Source organism: Theropithecus gelada, chromosome 1, assembly GCF_003255815.1.
Source record: "Theropithecus gelada isolate Dixy chromosome 1, Tgel_1.0, whole genome shotgun sequence".
Taxonomy (NCBI): domain Eukaryota; kingdom Metazoa; phylum Chordata; class Mammalia; order Primates; family Cercopithecidae; genus Theropithecus; species Theropithecus gelada.
The window spans coordinates 25,600,312-25,617,525 of record NC_037668.1 but is presented as its reverse complement, the minus strand read 5'-3'; the positions used below and the strand labels follow the sequence as shown (position 1 = coordinate 25,617,525).

Below are 17,214 nucleotides of genomic sequence, written 5' to 3'. Positions count from 1 at the left end.
ATTCTCCTTAAGCTGCCTCATCCATCTGTCTTCCTTTGTGCAGGAACACGCCTCCCCCAGCCCTTATACTCTGGCATGATTCTTTTGCCTCCAAATGTTTCCTACTGGAGAAAGAGAACTTCCCAATGTATAACTTCAGCTTTCCCTGCTGTGCTCGGGCAGTTAGTTACTATACGAGACAGAGGACAGTGAGACACTCATCTCCGAATCTAGTTCTGTATCTAGTCAGCGTCCTCATGCCATCCCTACCCCATGCTCCTTCTTAAGGGAGGAATGTGAATAAGGAATAAGTAAAAAGTTGAAAGATTGCCTCCCAGAGTGGTGGTGAGCTCCCCAGACTTCTCTGAGTGAGGGTCAGAGGCTGCTCTTCATGCAGGAAACAGGAGCCCCAAGAAGGAAAGGGAGCTGAGAGGACACCTGTCAGGGAAAGAGGCTCAATTCTCTGAATAGGAATGACAGGTACAGAGTACCTCTGGGTCTCCAGCCCCATCAAGGGTACAAATAAGAAGAAATTGCTCAGATACCAACAGGTAAATTTTGACTTAATTGGAAGAATTCCCTGGGCATAAGGGGAGGGATAGAAAGAGGTGGATAACTCATTGCCCTGATGAGAAGGAAAAGTCCCCCTTTAGTCACCTACTGAACAAAGCTTGAGTGGCCTGGAAGATAGTTCCAATGACTCTCAGAGCCCCTATGGGGTTTCCAGTGGCCTCAAAGGAATCCCTTGATCATTTCCACAGAGCCCAGTAAGAGCATCACTGAATGCCTCCTCCTTGTGGACCTCACTATTTGTGGCTTATTCCAACTCTTCTTGTTGGGCCAGCTACTGCAGGGATGAGGGAGACCCTGAGACCTACTAGGTAGGAGGGCCAGATTGAAGATAATGGGCTGTGGCTGGGTTGGCTGGGGAAGAGCTTCTGTGGATAGTGATCCAAGGCTGGCTCCACAGAAGCTGGCACTTTGGGACCCCAGGGTGAGGAAAAGGATCTTGTAGGAAAACAGAAGTTGAGATGAAGAAGAAGGCCAGGGTTGTTGCTGTGATTCGTATGTAAAATAACATGAGCTACCAGCTAGCAGTGTGATCTTGGGAAAGTTACCCATCTTTTCTAGGCCTTGGCTTCCTCTTTAGTAAAATGTGGGGATTATATGTGATGACCACAGAGGGCTTCCCAGCATGAACACTCTGTGACACGGTCCAATGGCAAGTTGAGAAGCCCAGACTTTAAGCAGGTTCAAGCAGGCCTGGGTTCGACTTGCAGTGCACTCCTTATGAGCAGTCCTCCTGGGCAAGTTAGTTAACCCGTGTAAGTCTAGTTTCCACCCATTCATCTGAGGGCAATGCTATTGCCCTCCTAGGGAGGCTAGGATGAAGCATGGCATGGAGCACCCAGCACGATGCCTGGTGCACTGTAAAGCCTGAGGTAGGAAGTTCATGGTACTGTGGGAACACAGAGGATGGCAGCCCACGTTGCGGGTGGGGGCATCCAGAAAGGCTTTCCAGAGAAAGTGACATCTAAGCTGAGGCCTAAAGGGGAGGAGAAATTAAGCAAAGTGGGAGAGGAACAGTGTTCCATGGAAGAGGCCCCATTATTTGCTAAAAATAAAGCTTGGTCTGTTCAAGAACTGAGAGGTTTCGTGTGGCTGGGGACATGGTGCATGCGTGAAGTGGGGGCGTACAGATAGACAACATTGATGCTAGGGAGGTCATACAGGACTCTGTTACACCTGTAATTCTAAGGGCTTCAGAGATAGGGTCCCTCCACTTCCTCTCCTCTTTTTCCTACTTTTCGATCATCCTTTCTCCCAAGACTAATTTCTCTTCTCCTTGGTCACACGAGCACAAGGAAGCATTGGGCTTCCCTAGGACGACCTGGCCAGTGCTGGGAGAAGCTTTAAGTTCAGAGTTGTCTGCCTCTGGACAAGTTTTGGCTTAGGCCTGAAGTTTTCTGCCTCTGTCCTTTCCCACCACTAGAGAGAGATGTACCTTCCACAAAAGACTCTGGATTTCTATCACTGAGGCACTCCTACTAAGCACTCCCACTGTGGGCCTCAGTTTCCCCATCTGCCCCTCTCATTGTAGAGAGTAGGGAGAGTGTTGACAGGGTGGGGCTGAGCGCAGCCTGCAGAGAAGAGCTAGGGAAACTAGAGAGAAGACTGCCAAGGAGCCTGACTCAGTGCCCCCAAGTGTCCAAACGTTGAAACTTCAATGGGAAGCTCAGAGGAAGGACTTCCGAAGATGAAGTGGGTGGCACATGGAAAAGGGGGCCTGAAGGAGGAAAAGTGATGTAGAACATCAATCCTACAGGCTCTTTTAAGTCAAGAAATAGCAGGGACTGAGAAGGATAAAGGATGAACAAAATACAGATTAAGAAGCAGTCCAGAAAAGGTTCTCTGTTTGGGAAGATGGGGATGGTCCTTCCTGGAAGGCGTGGAGCTGATGAAAAAACCTCTACAGGAGCCGGCCCTGGGGGTGCTCTCACAATGGGGAGTAGCTCTTCTGCCTCCCCTACCCGCCACTACCTCTTGGGCCCTCCACCAACTAGGTCCAAGCCTCCCCTCATTTCCAGCCAACACCACTTCAAGTTCAAAGACAGGAAAGTGTACAGAGAAGGACAATTCAGCTGGGATCTGGTCAGCCTGCCCCTCTTCACTCAGGTGGAGAACCCTGTCTTGGCCCTGGGACTCCAAGGAATAGGTCTCATCATTCCCTCCCTAGTTTCTCAAACTCTTCTGGTAGATCAGGTGACAACTCAGTAGTCTTCACCCCAAGAACCTTATCTCCAGGGCCCTGGTCGTCCTCGGCCTTGAGAAGGCTGCCAGCTGCCTGATACCCCTGAGGCTGGGGGCAGACAAGAGGGTGAGAGGCTGAAGGATAGTAATTAAGGAACTTGGCTCTACTCAGCATCCTCAGCACACACCTGCCCACCTCTTGGCAGGCTGAGAGGGTTTTGGAGGAATTATACAGAGGTGGGATAAAGAATAGTGGGTTGGAAGTCCCCTTCAATTCTGGGGCTAGAGTAAATCTTACTCCACAACTCACCTGGAGAAAGGAGATAGAAGGGATGGTGTAACTTGAGCATCATCAAGGCCACTGCGGTATGGAGGGGTAATGTGAAGGAAAAGCCCACAGGATATGGAGACACGGGGTCTGGTTTTGCCATTAAATAAATGTCAGCAAGTGACTTTATGTCTCTGAACCTTAGTTTCCCTAATTCAGTAATATTTTTCATTCATCTGCAAAGCAGGAATAATAATAGTGTCTTTATTTGCATAAGGGCCTTACAGATTTCATATACTTTAAATCATGTAATCCTGACCACATAATGGAAGGTTTTATTGCCTCCTTAGATGAGGAAGCTGAGCCCTAGAGAGATTAAGAGATTGACTGAAGTTCCCATAGCTAGTAAGTGACACAGACAGGATGGCAAGTAGCAGGAAAGAAGAATACATAGGGAACTTTGTGACTCAGACATGCCAGGATAAGAAATAGGTTTCATTTGTTGGGTTAACTCCATTTGATTGAAAATGGCTCTCTGTATCACCATATTGAGGATGATTCTGAGGTTGTCAGAAAAAAAGCACTGCGATGAATTAGTGTTATCTGCTAAGGGGTGGTGGGGTGATGAGTGTTGGCTTACATGCTGTATAGTTGACATTCCTAGCCCAGAATCACCCAGAGATTCTAATTCCTTCCTCTATACTAACCAGTTAGGTTAAATTTAAAGGTAACAGCTTACAAAGGTGACTAAGATACAGTCTGTGCCTTTAAGGAGCTCACAATCTCTAGAGAAGAACAAAGGATGATGTGGCAAATGTCCTGGGAACACAGAGGGAGAGTAACTCTTTCTACCTGGGAGGTGGGGAAGGCTCCACAGTGGAGAGGGCACTGGGGCAGGGCCTTGAAGGAGGAAGATGATTTGAAAGGGAAGAGAGCAGTCTTGAGGGGAGTCTGGGAGCAGGGAGAGGGTGTTCTAGGCAGAGCGAGCTGCCTGAGCAAAGACATGGAGACAGACAAGTGGAGCACAGGCTATGTTCTACGTGGCTAGAATATGGGCTGCATAGGGAAAATATTCCAGGGGAGGCTGTGAAGAGTAAGGTGGAGTCAGACATTGAAGGATTTTGCCAAGAAGTTTGAATTTCATCACGAAAGCTGTGGGAACTCATTGAAGAATTTAAAGCCAAGTGATGGGGTCAGAATGTGTGCACTGAGGCAGCCAAGGACTGAGGTAAGCACAGTGAGTTTGGCTGCAGGAGGACCAGGAGACCATTGCAACACCTCAGGTGAATGAAGTAGGGCAGCCTCAATGGACGTGAAGAGAAGTCGCGAAGGCAGAATTGATGGACCTAGTTACCAATCAGATGAGGGGGAAGAGAGAAAGCAGGGGTAATTCTAAGGCTTGTGCACCTAGTGGAGAGTAATTCTGTGAACAAGAAGGAAAACACAAAAGAGACTCTTTTGAGGAGACAGGACGTTGAGTCTGAACATGTTAAAATTGGAATGCTCCAGATAGGGGGAGCCTGTAAGTACTTGGATACACAGGGCAGAAGTGATGTGGAATCCACGGAGCAGGGAAACAGTTGAGGAAGATGGAGGACAGTGGTCAGGGATGACAGCCAAGGGTGGATGGATTCCTGAGAAACACCAACACTTAAGGTGCAGAGGAGAGATTACAGCAAGAGAGATGATCCAAAATAAACAGAGCAGTAGAGAGAGAACCCCAAGAACATGGTGTCCGAGAGTAACGGTGAGACTGTGCACACATGTAGTGTTCACAACCCATGCAGCATTCTGACACATATGATTGCATGGAACTCTCCCGTCACCTCTGTATTATTAGGCCTTTTTGCAGATAAGGGAAATAGAAACCCATACGTTTAAGTGATTTGCCCCAAATCACAAAGCCTAGAAATGGCAGAGCTACTTAATGGCTAATCAAGGTGGATAAAATCAGTGGATTCCCACCACACCTCAATAAAAGCCAAAAGAGAGTGTTAAGAACAGACCAGTCAGTCATCAGTCTCAAGTGCAGCAGAGACTGTTGGGGTCAAGGGCTGAGAAGACGCCCTTGGATTTAATGATGGGAAGTTCAGCTGTGACATTGGAGAGAGCTTCTTGCTTCCTGTTGCTTTAACTGCCCCCCAGAGTGGCTGTGGGGGCAAATGGAGTAATTCTGAATTTGTGCAAGTGTTTTGTAGACTTCAAAACCCCATCTTACAGAGGTGATTGTTACTGTTATTTTTATTGTTATTAGGTATTATTAAATTGAACCCTTTGATATTGCCAATAGGGAACCCATGTATTAAATGGACGATTTCATATAATTCAACCTAATGGTAAAAGGAGTGAGCTGGAGTGGGGGTAGGGGCTGTGAGGTTACGAGACAGGCAACTGCAAAGGCGAGGGTGGCCCCAAGGTACTGGGGAGCCCCACCCCCTGATGGTGGGGAGGTCAGTCTTCCGCATGGGGTGGAGAGTGGCAAATCGCTGGTGAAGCTCGAAATTTGCAGGAGTTCCCTTTCACCTCCACCACTTCCACACTCCCCATCTGCAACCTGACCAGCCCCTTTGCAGAGACTAGGGGTGGGGGTGTACTCTCTTGAGGGGTTCTGCCTGAAAAAACACTTCTGATATCTAAACTAGGTTGATCCCCTCAACCAGGATCTTTGGAGATAAGTTGGGTATGGATTCTCCCTATAGGGAATCTCAGGGCCTAGGCCAAGTGGTGACTGATTGGAGATCCAGGCAGAGTTGACACAGGAAGGAGGGTCCTGAACAGACTTCTTGTTTATCACCCTGACTCCCTAACCTAGCTTGGGCCCTCTTGAGATTTTCCCTAGTGTCCTTGGGAACCTTTTCAGCATTTCATGTCTTAGTGGTAACAATAGGAATAACAATAGCAACACGAGTTATTTCTATAGATGCCATTGCTTCCAGTTGACTCTTAGCACTGACGCGAATTCTTCTGCTGTTCAGTCAAGATGAGGAGGGATGGGTTAATGTCTCCTAGTAGATGTTCTTCTGAGGTGAGGACCCAGATGGGGCCAGGCTGGGAGGCTACCGGGATTGCTGGAGCTGGGGCTGAGGAGACAGTGGTACCGCTTCTGTCCTCAGTTGAACTCTGCCTAGTGCCAAGCTCCTCACAAAGGACCAGCTCCTGTTGAGCCTTGCTGGCCCAGACAATGATTAGCAGCAGATACTGGGAAGGGGTGATAACTCAGGAGGGCGTGCAATAGGGGTAGTGTGAAAGGTTGAGAGGGCAGGTGCATCAAAGAGGCAGCACCCACTTGCCACAAGAACCAGGAAGTCCTCCTTCTCCAGCCGGGGAAACAGGGGGTCCCCAAGATGCCACCCTGTGGGCAGTTCTCTACGGAACACTGTGCCTTTCTTGCAGGGGACAGAAGGCACCACTTGGGGACTGAGGTGGAGGAAGGGGCAGTGGTCCTGGTCAGCTCACACTGACAGGCAGGGGTGGTGTCTAAACAGAGAACATCTGATGTGGCCCCATCTTTTGTCCCTCCCTCTCTTGACTGGAAAACACACAGGCAGGTCAGAAGGGCCCTGCAGAGGTTACAGACTCCCAGGAAATGCTTTGAAGGCTTTTATCCTTTCTTTTGATCAGACTATGAGAACTTTCCAAACGTTGACACAAGAGAAGAAAGGCCTATTCTTCCATGGGCCAGGGCCTCAGTGTCAGGCTGGGGCTAGAGGATGGGAGGGAAAGGGGGAAGGAGACCAGGGAGTGGGAGACAGAGGCAACAGTGATTCAGCTGGAGAGTCAGGCCCTGGGACACACACACACACTGCCCTCTTTTTCCGCACCTCAAGATTTGTGTGCATCTGGCTCCATTTCTATTTGTTTATTTTCCTTGGGGCAAGACAGGAGGGGGCTTAATGAATAAAGACATCAAGTTTGAAAAGAACCCCAAATCCAGCTCCATTCTTCTTCTAACCTTGAGGGCTTACATAACCCTGTAGTGCTTTTCTTCCTGCCCTTCCTCTCTTACCCTTCTCCTTCCTTTTCTCTTCCCCCACCCTCATTAAGAACACTTGGAAGGCCAGAAGTGCTTCTTTTTCATCCCAAAGTAACTGATCTCCTTCTGGAGGACTCTAAGGTAGCTCTTCAAGTTGGAACTGGTATCCAAAAAAGAGATAATATGGTTGGTGAGAGGAGTCTGAGTAGCTGTTTGCTCTCTCCACCGAGGCCGGGGGGAGGAGTGGGACCAGACTGCTGTGGGAGCAACTCGGGCTGGACATAGAGATTTACAGCAGGAAGTGACCTAATCATTCTCTAACATAGCACCTCCCAGACTGACCTCGCAACATGTCCTGAAAGGCAGAGGAGAGGGAATTTGTGCCCTAGAATCTACAGGGATGAGCCATAAGCGGCCACACACTGGACATCCTTGAAATCTCTTTTTGTCTTAAGCCATTCAAAATTTTTATTCTACTTCATTGTATATTGTTGGCATAATATTAAAATAGCATTTTCCCTCAAAATCTGAGCAAAATTGATAACTTCAGGAAATATACTAAATTTAGTCCTGTGGCTTTGAGTGCCTCCTGGCACACTAGTGCATGCCCTAGTTTGAGACGTGTGGAACTAATACCAACCCCCATTCCACAATGAAGGAAATACAGACCCGAGAGGCTGAGAGGCTTGATTGAGGTCACAGCTAGTCAGTGGCAGAGTTGAGATGGGCACCCAAGTTTCTTGCTTCCCAGTACAGTGCATGTTCCACCAGGCAGTGCTGTCTCTTAGTTCTGAGCATCTTTTACACATCCTTGAGCCTAGTTCTCTCACTCTATCTTCAGAATGCTGGGCAAGGACAGATACCCAGCTCAAGTGTCTAAGATAAGTATGTGTGTGGAGACCAGCCTAATCTCAGGTGCTGAGACATAGTGCTCAAAACCCCTCTACTGCATACAGGGCTCTCCCAACATGGAAGAGGAAGGAGAAGGATAGGAGAGGAAGGGAAGGAAGAAAAGTACTGCAAGGATTATGTAAGCCCTCAAAGTTGGAATAAGAACAGAACTGGATCTGGAGTTCTTAAGCATGATGGACAGATAGTAGGACAGAGAGCAAGCTGAGTCCCTGTCCACCTATTCATTTGTCTTTACCAAACAGTGATTGGTAGGACCTTCAAACCTAAGATAAATTGATTAATTAATAGCTATAGTAGAAACTGTTCCTATCTTCCTGGAATCTGCCTCCCTTTCTGATCTCATTTCCAGATCCTTCAATCAAAAGGCTCTTTTCTACAGGGAAGAAATAGGGAGAAGAATAGGAGGCTTTGGGGCTTAGAATGTCTCTATTAATATGGACAAATAGGCTGTGGGATACAGAAGGAGAATAGAAGGATAAAGTGTGGTAAAGAATTTGAAGGCGAGAGTTATGATTAGATGGATAGCATACTATTCCCAGGATGAGACACAGGAAGCTGGAGAAACCATAAGGAAAAGAAGGGAAAGCCAGAGAGATGTGTAGGCAATACAAAGTCAAAGAGGGAGGTGAAAAGGAGGACAGGCATTGGGGAGACATTTTAGTGACAGCCAGGATGAAGTACAAGACAGGACAAGCAGAGAAGCACAATGGATAGAGATGAGAAGATCGCTGGGAGGAGAGTCTACACGAAGGAAGTGGGGAGAATAAAGATGAGTCATGCAAAACTAGGAGAGAATCAATGGGATCAAGCAGTCATGAAGGAAGGGTGTCACCTCCAACCCTTGGATATATCCTGGGCATCACTGCTGGTGAATTTTTCATACCTGTCTAGCTCCTGCTAACCTTTACTATGCTTAAGGTGTCATGTCTGCTTGTTGAGTGTTGAGTTTGCTCACTGAAGGCAAATAAACTATAGTATTAATATGAAGTTATGCTGGAAAGGACTTTGGAATCCAGCCAGAAAGAGGCACAAAGTTCAGCTCTGCTACCGATAAGTTGTGTCACCTGAGCTCTCTGAACCTTAATTTCCTCAGCAGTAACTACAAAGATAATAAGATTTGTTTTACAGAGTTGCAAAGATGAAATATGAAGTGTTGCTCTAGAGAAGGCATTCAATACATGATAGTTCCCCTCCATCTCTCCTTCCATTTCCTTGAACCAAACATTTGCAAGAGGAAATACTCCACAGTCAAAAAACAGAAATCATCTAGTGACTCTAAGGAAGAATGACCAGCAGCCTAGGCCGGGCGCTGTAGCTCACACCTGTAATCCCGGCACTTTGGGAGGCTGAGGCAGGTGGATCACGATGTCAAGAAATCGAGACCATCCTGGCCAACATGATGGCCAGCTGGCCGGCTGGGCATGGTGGCTCATGCCTGTAATTCCAGCTACTCGGGAGGCTGAGGCAGAAGAATCGCTTGAACCCGGGAGGTGGAGGTTGCAGTGAGCTGAGATTGCGTCACTGCACTCCAGCCTGGAGACAGAGTGAGACTCCATAAAAAAAGAAAGAAAAAAAAAAAAAAAAAAGAAAAGAGAAACGAAAAGACCAGCAGGCTAGAGCACCATGGAGGAAGCCAAGGTTCTGCACCTGACCCTGGCCCTGCAGCTGGCCATGAAGGAACCCACAGGGGCTGGCCACAAAGCAGGAGGGTGTTGAGGGGTCAGAGCATATCACTGTTTTCCCAGTGTGTCCTATTAAGATTTTTCATGTGCTCCCAACGCTTCAACCAAAATGAATGGATCCTTATTTCCTTATTTCCTGGGTGGCCCTGGATTTCCTCATTTTTCCCAACCCCGTTCCTTTGCACTAGATGTCAGTTTTCCCTTCACAAGCTCTTCTTGCACTTCACTGACACCTTTTTTATGGCACTTATCACTTCCTACCTGTCTTACAGTTGTCTCCTTTATTAGATTGCAGGGTCTTCGCAGAAAGAATCTACATCTGATCCATCTCCATAATTCCATTGCCTTGTTTAGAATTTGGCACCCAGTAGTTGCTGGAAAAAAAATGTTTACTGAGGTTGGGCATGATGACTCATGCTTGTAATCTCAGCATTTAGGGAGGCCAAGATGGGAGGATGGCTTGAGCCCAGGAGTTTGAGACAAGCCTGGGCAACATAGTGGGATCCCAAATCTACCAAAAAAAAAAAAAAAGAAAAATTAGCTGGGGCATAGTGGTGTGCACCTGTAGTCCCAGATACTCAGGAGGATGAGGTAGTAGAATCACTTGAGCCCAGGAGGTGGAGGCTGCAGTGAGCCATGATCATGCCACTGCATTCCAGCCTGGGTGACAGAGTGAGACCAAGTTTCAACAACAACAACAACAACAACAACGACAACAACAAAGTGTTTATTGTATAAATGAACAAAAACACAACTCAAACTGAATGTGGTGGGCAACATTAATATAGATCAAAACATTTGGTTTCTTTGCGTACCTATTAGTGTTGATAATTAGTTATCTGGGGTTTCCATGTATACAAGGAAAAAAGAAAAACATCATTAAAAAATCAAGAGAAGATACAAACAAGAAGGGGGAATGAGAAGGCCCCAGAGTGAAAGGTTCTGGACCAGAGTGAAGTTCCATCCATTCTACCTAAGACAAGAGCTTCCACATCTCCTCGGCCTTGTGATGATGGAGTTAGTTAGATTGGCCCCTATGGCTGGAGTGGGTTAGGAGTCCCCCCTACTCTTAATTCAATCATAAAATACTTCTTGAGCACTTACTATGTGTCATACATTGTGCTAATCTTTAGGATAACACACACACACATATATATATGTGTGTGTGTATATGTGTGTGTGTGTGTGTGTGTGTGTGTATAATGCTGGATCCTTCTTTCAATGACCTTATTTGTAGTAGAATACAAATGATACATCATGTACTAAGAGAGGTGCCATTACAGGTATAGATGGATATAGATATACATATATGGAAACTCAGAAAAGGGAGGCATTACTTAAGGTTGTAGGAATCAGAGAAGGCTTCATGAAAGAGGGGTTATTTGAACTGGACTCTGAAAGATAAGACTTGGATAGGTAAAGACAAGGAGGAAGGGGAGCTCAGGAAGAGAGAAGTGCAGGATCATGGAAGGCAGGAAAGCATGGGTGTGCACAGCAGGGAGCAGGGAGTGGTTGGTTTGCTTGCAGCAAGAAGTGTGCCATAGCAGAGAAGTGGTCAGAGATAAGGAAAGCAGGTTCAGAAGCAGACTGTGGAAGGCCTTACATGCCAGCCTGGGTTTGGCCTGTCTTTGATAGATAATGGGAAGACATCAAAATGTTTTAAGCTAGAGAAAGAACTAACACAATTATAGTAAAATGAAAAGTGGATGGATTTGGGAGATGGGACCTGAGCATGAATCTAATTCCACAGTTTACTGAGTCATACCATCTCTCTGAGCCTCAGTTTCCTCATTCATAAAACAAGAATTATAATCTTAATATTTTATAAGAATGCCATGAGAATAAAATGTGAAAGTGCTTTTGAAAGTACTGGATAAATGTTCATTGATTCCTGATCAGAAGTGTATTTGAGGAAGAGAAACCCAGGAGCAATGTAGGATGGATTTGAGGAAAGAAAGAGATGAGGAGGATGCTGATGCAGTGATTCAGCCACAAGGCATTAGGACTTGAAGACAATGGAATGAAGGGGAGGAGGCACAAATAATAAATCCACAGCACACGGCATTAGATAAATGTTGAGTTGAGGCAAGGAGACAGTTTGAGATGATCCTGGCTTTGAGTGTGGGTAATGGGTAGGATGATGGTCCCTTTAAGTATTTTAGGAACCAAAATAGAGCAGCAAGTAGGAGAAGAAAGGATTTGTTTACATTTGGAAGTGAATGCATTTAGTATTCATATCCCAAAGCTCCTTCCAGTCAACTTGCTCTTGCAACAGAGAAAACAGACAAAGCACTTTCGCTGCGGGTGCAGCTTTTCCCCTCCCCCTGCACCTGCTGCCCCTGGGAGGGGGTTGAAGCATCTTTTCTAGTCACCTAATTTAGCATAATCAACTCCAAAGCTCTGTAGCAATTTACAAAGCTTATTCTCTCCCCAACCCCTGCAAATGGAACAGTTGACCCAGAAGAGAGGAGGGACTGATATCTTGGGCTTTTATTTTCTTATCTTCTGAAAACAGGGTTGTAAGCATCTGCAGCATTAGCAAAGCCTGTGTAAACTTGGGTCCCCTCGCACTCTGAAGTGGCTCCTCCTGAAGGTCTGTGTGAACTAGGTGTCTCCTGTGAGGCAGATAAAACTGCAGCCTGCAGGGGGGCCTTGGCCTGTCCAGATCAGGCTTTCAGTCATTCCCTTACTCTTTCTTAACAAACTATACTAGGCACTGGGGAAAGAGATGAAAGGCAGAGTCAGTGGTATTAAATTAGGAACACAAAGATGGTAAACAATGATAAACAAATCATCTCAAAGCACTATAATGCTTCAAAATAGGAATATGTGCAAGAGGGCCAGGCGCGGTGGCTCACACCTGTAATCCCAGCACTTTGGGAGGCCAAGGTGGGCAGATCACTTAAGTCCAGGAGTTCGAGACCAGCCTGGGCAACATGGCAAAACCCCGTCTCTACTAAAAAGTACAAAAATTAGCTGGGCATGGTGGCACATGCCTATAGTCCCAGCTACTCAGGAGGATGAGGTGGGAGGACTGCTTGAGTCCAGGAGGCAGAGGTTGCAACGAGCCGAGATTGCACCACTGCACTCCTGCACTTCAGGCTGGGTGACAGAGTGAGATCCCATCTGGAAAAAAGAAAAAAAAAAAGAATATGTACAAGAGCAAGCATAGTAAAGTAAACCCATTCTGGGGCGGGGATGGGGGGACAGAGAAGATGAATTTTTTTTTTGAGAGTCAGGGAAGGCGTCAAAGGGGGTAATTAACACTTGAGTCGAGTTCTGAAAGAAAAGGACATCGATCATCAGGTAGGCACGGAGCAGGGCAGTGCAGAAGCAGGTCCAAAGGTAGAAAGGATTAGGTAGTGAGGCTCTTCACTGAAGTTCAGGGGGCCTGTGAAAGATTGTCAAGGGTAAAGTCAGAAGCAGGCAGAGACCAAATCATGAATGCTGTGCTGAGAGGCTACAGAGAAAAAAGATAAAGCACTTTCCCTGCGGGCGCAGCTTTTCTCTTTCCCCTGCACCTGCTGCCCCTGGGAGGGGTTGAAGCATCCTTTCTAGTCAGAGGTGTATTTGAGGAAGAGAAACCCAGGAGCAAAGTAGCAAAAAGCAGAGGGGAGCCACAGATCAAGTTCTTGAGAGTCACAAGAACAACAGTGTCCTTACTCAAGAAAGGCCCTGATAAATCCTGGAGAATAAATGACTCTCAAGTAAAATAAATGAGTGCTCAGGCAAAAAAAAGACAGCTCCAGGAAGAACTTCCAGGGGTAGCAGTAAGTGGGACTGGTACTTGCTGAGGGAACCTGCTGATCATCACTGTAGCTATGACTGGCCTTTGTTTTAGGGAAAGGATCACCAGTTCTTAGAGGAGAAAGAAGGTGAATGTCTCTGTTTCTGTCTCTTTCGCCACTCAGAGGCTGGTCTTCAGAATTCTGTCTCTGGTATTTGGCTGGCTGGGACTGTTTTGGGAAATAGCACCCTCTAGAGGAAACAGTATGTTTTATTTTGCGGGGGTGCCGGGGGTGGTGGGGTGCACAACAAATGATTTCCAGAGCTTTGGCTTGCTTCCTTCCCCAGGGGCCCGGGCAGCTTGAGGGTGGAGTGTAGCTGATTGTTTATTCGCTTCTGACTCTGGCCACCGCAGAGAACAAAGCTGCCTGGCTGTGGGAGGTGGCACAACAGCTGGGAGCAGCAGATAACAGCTGGAGGTGGCAGATATAAAGGCTGGCAACCACAGGCACAACAGCTGGAGGTGGCAATCACAACAGCCAGAGGCAACAAAGAGGCTAGCAGTGGCCGAAATCTACAGTGCCCATGAGTCTAGAGCCTTAACCCTGGGTTGTGTAGTCTTACATACAGGGTGCCGTAGGGGCATCTGCTGAGAGCATGAGGTCCATGAGAATGAACCTGGGGCACACAAAAGCAGTTGCTACAATTAAAAAGTTCTGGACCAGGAGCTGGGAGACCTGGATTCTTGTTCCAACTTTACCACTAAACTACTTGCGGCAAAGCTCTCTGAGCCTTAGTTTGTATGGTGCCTTTCCTACCTACCTCATGGTGTGAGGATCAAACTGTATATTTTATAAACTTTAAAGTGAGAAGGAATTATAGACTAATATTTTGGGAACGATAAGCAAGGCTTTTCTTGGGCCCTAAGAGCTTCCATTCTCCAAGATATGTACAATCTCTCCTCAACATAAACAAAGCCAGGACTCCAGTTAAGGATCCCTGAATGTCACCACAGAAAGTGCAGGGGTAGAAGTGGGGCGGAGAAGGCAGGCATCCTGACCCACCATGAGTACAGACAGAAGCTTCAAGACAGTCTTTCAATCTCCCCTCCAAAGCTTTTATCTCCACCATAGGATCTCTGCAAAGTGCTTGTCCAAAGTGCCTTCCTGATTGTTACAATGCTCTTTATAATGTCAATTTGCAATCTTTCTCCCTGCAGTATGAACTCACTGACTGTTCCTCTTGGAGCTCAAAGGACAAGTTCAAGCCTTTGATCACATGACAGCCCTTCAAACCAAATATTTGCACACATCCATTATATCCTTCTGATGGTCTCTTCTTCTGAATGAACTTCCCTATTTCCTTCAACTATTTATTATGTGATCTGGTTCTGAATCCTCTCATATCCTGAGTGTTCCTTGATGCTGGATACTGCAGGTGTGGGATGAACACAGCAGAGTAGAATCAACTACTTTTTTATTCTAGAGACTTCAATTCGACTAAAGTAGCTTAAGATTAGTTTGCTTTTTTGGCAATCAAAACACATGAATAACTCATATTGGATTATTTTCTGCTAATATGTTTAACTTTTTTATATTGTACTGCTTTGCTAAATCACATCTTCTCAATCCGGAACTTGCTCAGGTAATTTTTGGACCCAAGTACATTATCCAGCACTTAACATTTTTGTTAGACTTCGCCTATTTATTTGACTCCTTTTGGATCCTAATTCTGCCCGAGCTCTTGCATTTGCTATCTGTCCCAGCTTTCTGTCAGGCATATAATTGATGGCCATAGCATTCTATAGTTTTGAATGAAGTTCATGTTAAGAAAATTGAATAGGGCAAGGCCAAAGATAAAGCTCTCTGGTGTATCAATAGAAAATGAATTCCAGGCCATCATGGTCCACTCACCAGTACCACTGATTTTTAAAGTCACCGAGTTAGATTAGCATTCTCTTCACTTTTCTTTATCTTATCCCCAGGTCATAATGAGAAATGTTGTCAAAAATCTCCTGAAGTTTAGGTACATGTTCTCTGTTGCACCTCTTCGATTTGTCAATTTAGTAGCCTTACCATAAAAGAAAATTAGGTTATTATTATTCTTGAGACAGAGTCTCACTCTGTTGCCCAGGCTACAGTGTAGTGGCATGATGATAACTCACTGCAGCCTCCAACTCCAGGGCTCAAGTGATCCTCCTGCCTCAGCCTCCAAGTAGCTGGGAGTACAGGTGTGTGCTACCATACCCAGCTAATTTTTAAAAATTTTTGCTGATATGGGGTCTTGCTGTTTCCCAGGATGGTTTTGAACTTCTGACCTCAAGCGATCCTCCTGCCTCAGCCTCTTAAAGTGCTGGGATTACAGGCATGAACCACCACACTCAGCCAAAATTAGGCTATTTTGATGTGACTTGTTCTTAGTAAATCCACACTGGGTCCTATTGATAACTTCCTTTCCCCCATCCTGCCCAAGTACTCATAATCTTAATATTCCATTCTAGAATCTTGCCTAGGAGCAATATCTTACCTGTTTGTTTGTAGTTTGTGAAAGGTACTTCATTTTTCTTTTTGAAAATTAAAACTATGTTCATTCATCTCCAATTTTACAGCATGTTCTCTGTTCTCTAATATTCCTCAAAATATCTTATAGGAGTTTACATCTTTTTTTTCAAGGGTTTGAGGATCAAATGAGAAGGTATTCTAATGTGTGAATTCTAAAATGGTATATAGATACAGGCAGTATGGTTGTTATGTTATTATTACTACTACTGAGTACTGAATATGGCTTTGTTTAGGCTTGAAATACAAATTCTTCAAACTTCAGAGTTGCAGAGCTTCCTTTTTGTTCCAAAGCAGCCAAGGATATAGGGGAGTGAACAACATCCAGAACCGGTTGAATAGTCTCGCATGAACAGAAGTTCCAAATGGCCTGTGGGCTGGTAAATTGGGCATCCTTGTTGCCTGTGATCATTCTTGGGGTTCTCATCCATTGGTGATCTCCAATTCAGTGCCTACCTGGTTGGGCATATGGTCAGGCCCAAATAATTTGAAGTTTTCCATGGGTAAGGTTATGGGGAAAATAGAGGTGGGAGGTGGGGTGGGCAGTGTGAAGAATCATAAAATGCAATGGTTCGGACTTTTTCGAATGGAGAATGTAATGAGCCTCTCCAAGAAGGGCCAAACTCCCCAGAGATCACCCTGCTCCACAGAAGATCTGGCTATCAGATCCAGGGTCCAAGGGCTCAAGTGATTAAAATTCTTTCTGTGCTGGAAAAGTACAAGTTACTGTTTGAACAAGGGTGGCAGGCACCTTGTATTAAGTGAATGGTCTCCTATTTCAGTGGCTTGCCCCACTTTCTGCTATCAGAACAAATAGCAATCCTGAATTTGAGCCTGTGCAGACATAGCTGCTAGTTAATGTACACCCCTAGCTCTTCTACTTCACTCCATCAAAACAATTTTGCCACCCACAATCTGGCATTTCTGCCAGTCCTTGAGAAAATGTCCCAGTGCTGCCAGGAAGTTTCAACATGTTGTTTCTCCTCCACCACTGCTTATTTCTTTTTGTTCAAATCCCATCTGTACTCTTCCTAAAACTGCCCTAGACTCTAACTCAGACCAAATTTCCCCAGATAATGCAAACAGATGATGATGATGATAAAAAATGAAATGGTCTAGGTGCTTAGAGAGCATCTTGAAGGGTAAAAGAATGGGTAGTTTCCGCTATTCTCTGAACCAGATGAATATCTTAGTAACACCAGTGGGTATTGGCTTGGGGGTAGAGCAGAGAATGAAGAAATTAAGGTTGTGTGTGTGTGTGTGTGTGTGTGTGTGTGTTAAGGGGGATTGGTCCAGAAGGATTTCAACAGGATAGCTTGTCTTGCTTCATAGCCATTCATGAGGGTGGGAAGGGATCCTATTTCA

General features: G+C 45.9%; 1 protein-coding gene across 1 annotated transcript in view; it reads left to right on the top strand.

Annotated features, from left to right (window-relative positions):
• KCNJ10 (potassium voltage-gated channel subfamily J member 10) overlaps positions 1 to 17,214 on the top strand; it is a 32,974-nt gene that overhangs the window by 10,049 nt on the left and 5,711 nt on the right. The window lies entirely within an intron of this gene.